The sequence below is a fragment of the Electrophorus electricus genome, chromosome 9, assembly GCF_013358815.1.
Source record: "Electrophorus electricus isolate fEleEle1 chromosome 9, fEleEle1.pri, whole genome shotgun sequence".
NCBI lineage: Eukaryota > Metazoa > Chordata > Actinopteri > Gymnotiformes > Gymnotidae > Electrophorus > Electrophorus electricus.
In genome coordinates this window covers 15,151,066-15,157,065 of record NC_049543.1, presented here as the reverse complement: position 1 = coordinate 15,157,065, position 6,000 = coordinate 15,151,066, and the positions used below count along the sequence as shown (strand labels likewise).

At 44.7% G+C, this 6,000-nt stretch overlaps 1 protein-coding gene across 2 annotated transcripts in view; it reads right to left on the bottom strand.

The window, feature by feature from the left end:
* Positions 1-6,000, bottom strand: part of klhl5 (kelch-like family member 5) — a 39,870-nt gene that overhangs the window by 31,329 nt on the left and 2,541 nt on the right. Inside the window, exon 2 of one of the 2 annotated variants that reach the window (XM_027026427.2) lies at positions 2,991-3,083. The exons of the other annotated variant lie outside the window; for it this stretch is intronic. The gene's annotated coding sequence lies outside the window, so the exon portion shown is untranslated. The remainder of the gene's footprint in view (positions 1-2,990; positions 3,084-6,000) is intronic. 2 annotated transcript variants of the gene reach the window in all.

Sequence of the window (6,000 nt, the reverse complement as noted above, 5' to 3'; positions counted from 1 at the left end):
ATACATGCACACAATTGTGATATTTGCTCTATTGCTTTGATCTATCTCTGTAGAGGAAGATGTGCTTTCACACTTCTAGGAAATAAAACATCAAAACACACACACACACACACACACACACACACACACACACACACACAGAGATCTTTACCTCAGTCACTGACCCTGAAAATAAATGTTGCTATAACTCTCACTAAGCTACTAAGCTGCTACATGATGATTTGGGGTGTGTGTGTGTGTGTGTGTGTGTGTGTGTGTGTGTGTGTGTGTGTGTGTGTGTGTGTGTGTGTGTGTGGCATAAAGAGTGGTGCAATTCTGTACAGAACTGAAATTCTGCTGCTTTTGCACTGACTGGTTGAAAACTATCATGAGAAATCCGTCCATAACCAACCCACTCGATTCTGTGCAGTGCTTTTACTCATCCACTGAAATGCCACCAGAGTCAATTAGCACTCTATAATGACATTCATTCTCTCTCTCCCTCTCGTCTTTCCTCCCTCTCTCTCTCTCTCTCTCTCTCTCCATCTCGTCTCTTTCCCTCCCTCCCTCTCTCTCTCTCTCCCTCTCATCTCTTTCCCTCCCTCCCTCTTTCTCTCCCTCTCGTCTCTTTCCCTCCCTCCGTCTCTCTCTCTCTCTCTCTCTCTCTCTCTCCATCTCGTCTCTTTCCCTCCCTCCCTCTCTCTCTCTCTCCCTCTCGTCTCTTTCCCTCCCTCCCTCTCTCTCTCTCTCTCTCTCCCCCTCTCGCCCATATTGGACAGGACGCTGTAAGGATAAGGGGCACTGATATGGAGCGGGCTGAGGAAGTCCTATGGCCCCCCCCTCCCTCCATGGGAAAGGGCTGGATTTCCCATGCCCCCGCCTGGAAGACGGCATCGAGGGCCCTGAGGAGAAACGGAGCCGTGAACTGATCTCAGACCTGTAGCTGAAAAGACACGGCCCCCGTCAACATCTAGCTCCCTCTCTAAGAGCACACCCAGACCGGGCTTTGCCTGTCGGTTCCAGATAAACATCATTTTAATAGCTTTTTGGCTTTGCGCCTTGCCAAGCTGTGTAAAGAGAGCTATGGCCATTCAGTGAGGCCGTGTGTGTGCGCGCGTCTGGAGACAGATCTATATAAATGGAAGCCTCAGAGTTTAATCCCTATTATGTTTTATAGCATCACTAAATAGTCCACATGGGAGAACTGGGTTTTGCTCTTGTACAAACAAACAACCACACACACACACAGTGTTATATAATTATTTTTTTTTTGGGGGGGGGGGGGGGGGGGGGGTCTTTTAACATCCCAGAATGATAAACATGGTTTCCCTCAATCCTAAATGCATTTAGCCCCCAAACAGTGACAAAAAACATAATATCCACCCACCCTCACACTCACCCTCGCACACATACTCTCACACACAGCCTCACACACTCTCACAAAAAAGACCACTCCAAGTGACCAGAGGCTCCTGTCAAAGTCTGGTGATGAAAACCAGGGTCATCTTCAACTGTCATACTAAAATATACAAACAAGTCATAAAGTCCTCCTGTGTCTGACCTGCTGTAAAACATAAACCATGTTCTGAAATATTCATGTAGAGCTTCTCTCTTTCCCTTCTGACAAACAAATGAATAAATATACATAAATCAGCCAGCTTCAGCAAAGGCTTAAATGCAGCCTCTCAAACACACACTCACACACTGACACATACGCACAGACACTTCCTGTAAACAAATCGTTTAGGTTTGTCCTGCCAGTGCTATAAACCATCAGCAGTAGTGATGGTAAACTCGGTAAACCCGTTAGGTGAGTTTGTAATTGTGTAGGTTGCACACCTGTGTGCGTGCAGGAGAGATAACTTAAAGCATATTTTCAATACAAGAATACAGGTGTGCCTTGATGAATGCATGGATGAATGGATTGACGTGTGTGTGTGTGTGTGTGTGTGTGTGTGTGTGTGTGAGAGAGATGTGATGCTGAGAGAACTACTGTAAGTCGCTTTGGACTAGATCATCTCCTAAATGCTGTAAATGTAAATGTGTGTGTGTGCGTGTGTGTCGTGTGTGTAGTAGTATGTTATCTGTGCTCATCTACCTCCCTGTATGGTCATGTGTTGTCATGGGTGTACTCTCACACTACCGCCTGACTACACACAGCTGACACATTTGAGCATGTGCTGGTCGGTGTCAAACAGTGTCAGTGTGCAGAACCCACTACTCCCAACTCCTTCAGTCCAAATCAGGTCGGATGTCATGGGTGCAGTCTGGTTTTTCGACTTTAAACAAGTAACATGAGTGTCGTTAAAGGTCCTACTATGTATGTATCGTTCCCCGCTCACAAACACACACACTTCTAATATACTCACTGGAGGAGGGCATCTGACAAGTTATTACAGCTAAAAAAAAATCTCCATTTATTATTAAGGCCAGACCAGGGCAAACATCACCACCAGGTCAACCAGCCAATCAGAATAGCCGGTCCAGCAGAGCAACAAAGCATACCCGTACCCATTACATGGTCATTATTGCTTTGACCATATATACCCTTTCATTGCAGTTTTTTTCACTTAAGCCCCACAGACACAGAATGCAGACTGCATCTATTTCAGTCATATATTACGCTTGGTTTTTCTCACTTCTGACGTTAAATTTGGCAGGGCTTCACACAGCAGCCTTTAACCATTACCTTACAGAAGCAACATTGAGTCAGATGGACATATCCGAAGTCCTAGCTACATGATGTAGCGATTGGCCACCCTCCTGACATCCCTGTCTCCATAGTTTCCCTGTTGTGTCTGTTTCCCTTTTACTTCTTGTTCCGTTCCTTGCTTTGTTTTTTCAACCCCCTTTATTTCTTCACCTGTGTCCAGTTAGTCCTTAATTGTTTTGGTTATTTAAGCCCCGTGTTTTGTCTCCATTGTGGACGGTTATTTTGGTAAGTTTGATTTGGTCAGTCATGTTCATATTGTTCTTGCCATCACTGTCGTCGCCGTTGATTTCCGTATTACCTGGCCTTAGTGTTTTCCCCGTGTCTCTGTGTTCTTTTAGCCCGCGCTCATGAAATAGCCTCCAGCGTTCGCGTTCTGCCTCTCGCCTCGTCCCTGCTCAAACGTAACACATGCAGCACCAAAACAAAGGACAATGGTTAAAGGCAAAATGATGCTGAAAAATAAATAAATATATATATAATTTATATTTAATTTATACTAAAACACTGACCTAGTTAAGAATTTTAACATTTAAAATAAATAAATAAATAAATAAATAGATTATATATATATATATATATATATATATATATATATATATATATATATATATATATATGTGTGTGTGTGTGTGTGTGTGTGTGTGTGTGTGTGTGTGTGTGTGTGTGTGTGTGTGTGTGTGTGTCTCATGAGATTGCATAGTATCCAAACGTGTTGTTTGTTTTTTTTTTGTTGATAGGCAACCGTTATTTTCGGAAGCAAGACTCAATTCGGGCAATATGTTAGATAGTTCTGCTATTTCCATACATATTCTGGTGTATGAGGAAATAAACTGTGTGCACTTCTCAGCATCTCTGACTCCGTGTCACTTATTCCGAGATGGGAGCCCCCGGGCCCTGACGCGGAACAAACAGATCGACAGAGGCTGACAGTGGGGTCCAGGAAAGGACATACTGAGGAAAATTCAGGGAATAAAAGCATGCTACAGCAAGCACGATGGCTAATTAGCTAAATACTTTTTACAGTCAGTTCCATATCATTTTAAGCAGCAACAAGTTTCTAACTTCTGCACATGCTACATTGTTCTACTGCCATTTTCTGTTGGATAATGTTAGTTTGCCGGCTAGTGTGAAGTTAAAATTAGGTTTCAGGCGGTTTCATGTCTTCGCAATTGAAAATGCATGTTAGCTTATGCGACCAGCAACCTCATAAATGTTTGTTATTCATGTGACTTGAGACTCTACCCACACTCTTATTCAGAGATTGGAGACTTGACTCAGATTGGCACCCCAGAGACTTGAGATTTGACATGGACTCGTACAAAGTGACTCTGGGTGACAGCTAACTATAAACCGCTTCATAACACAATCACTGCGCAAACCAATAGCTTTCGGTATGTGTGTGCAAAGTTCGATTTTTATCACAGCGGCTAAAAATTTCGGCATCAAAAAAACAGTCGGCTATGCTGTGGGTGTGGGACAAGGATTTCGCACAATTCTGTATGTAACGGCTCGCATGTGCCAGTCTCCAGAGACCAATTAGTTACGAGCCGCCAAAGAGCAAACATGATGTAGAACGGCGACGTGTTTGGCCAGTGGCAGCTGCAGGCTACTTGCAGGAACAAACCAGCAGGGAAGCGCGAAAGGCCAGACAGACAACAGTTATGAGCCAATATGATCCCACCGAGGCAGGACAATATGTCCTCCCTCATTTTTTACGGTTGAAGATGTCTTAATCATATTCTGGTTAAAGTATTAAAATACACACACACACACACACACATATATACTATCAAGTAAGGGATCTACCAGAGAGTGGCCCTGCTACTGCTCCTGTCCAAGTTCAAGTTTGGTTTATTCGTCACACACATAGTCATACACAGTATAACTCGCAGTGAAATGGTTCTGCAAAGGCCTGAACGCTCTCAGTGAGATCATCACCAAGAGTGGCTATGGACACCGGCTACGAAACAGAACAGCCATCAGCCACTTCCACTACATGGATGACATCAACCTGTATGCCAGAAGTGAACGAGACATCGACTCACTGATCCGTCTAACTAGGACACACAGCAACGACACCGGAATGTTGTTCCGACTGGATATGCGTGGTCACATGGGTACAAGGAGAGGTAAGGTAGCTAGAACTGAGGGGAATCGCACTACCATAAGATAATATAACAGATGTCGAGGGCAGCTACGAGTGCCTCGGAATCCCACAGGCAAATGGGAATCATGAAGAGGCCACAAGGAAAGCAGCTACAGCCAAATACCTACAAAGAGTGAGGCAAGTCCTGGGAAGTCAGCTGAACGGGGAGAGAAAGATCCGAGCTATCAACACCTAAGCTCTACCAGTCATCAGATACTCCGCTGGCATAATAAACTGGGAAAAGGAAGATAGACACCAACGGCATCAAAACAAGGAAACTCCTCACGATGCACGGAGGGTTCATCCCAAATCCAGCATTCTGAGACTGTATGTTAGGCGGAAGGAGGGGGCCCGAGGGCTAGTGAGCGTCAGAGCCAGCATCCAGGATGAAACAATCAAGATCCAGGAGCGCATTAGGATGATGGACCCGTGATGAAGTGCTTAGGGAGTACCTCAGACCGCAGAAAGCCAAGGAGGATGGAAATGAGGAGGAACAGGAACCATCATTGGAGGATAAACCCCTGCACAGCATGTACCACTAGCTTCCGGTAGAGAATCTTTGGTGCAAGAATATTTACTACATATGATTATTATTCCATATGATGTAACGGGCTAACATTTTGCATTCCTGCTTCCAAGGGTAAATTCACTTTAGATATATTATTCATCTGCCCCTCCATTGCATATTTATTGCATACTTATGTGCTCTCAATGGAGGGAATGAGCAAAAACTGTTTTTAATGGATTTTGGAACTTTACATTTATTATTAACTTACTGGGAAAGACAGATGGAAGGCGTGTTCTTATTACCACGGGAACACTCGTTCTGGGCGTTCTAGGCCTCTGCCCCAATGTGACCGACCCACATGGGAGGAGCCTTCTACGGCCTTAAACCGTGCCCTGCTGTGAGCCCTGTTCCAGCTGATCCACATGGCTCTCAAATTCACCGTTTAAAAAAAACAATCAGCTAGCTCACGGAAGCACCGCAGCCTGGAATCTTCTCTCACTGGCAGAGGGGCGTGGAAGGGATGTAGCTTTCCTAATACCCCAGTGCCCATGGATGGAGTTCCAAGCACAAAGACTGCCTGACGCTGCCAAAAATAAGCCACATTCACAAGCGGTAAATGACTGGAAAACTTTTGCTTTGCCACATATTAAACCA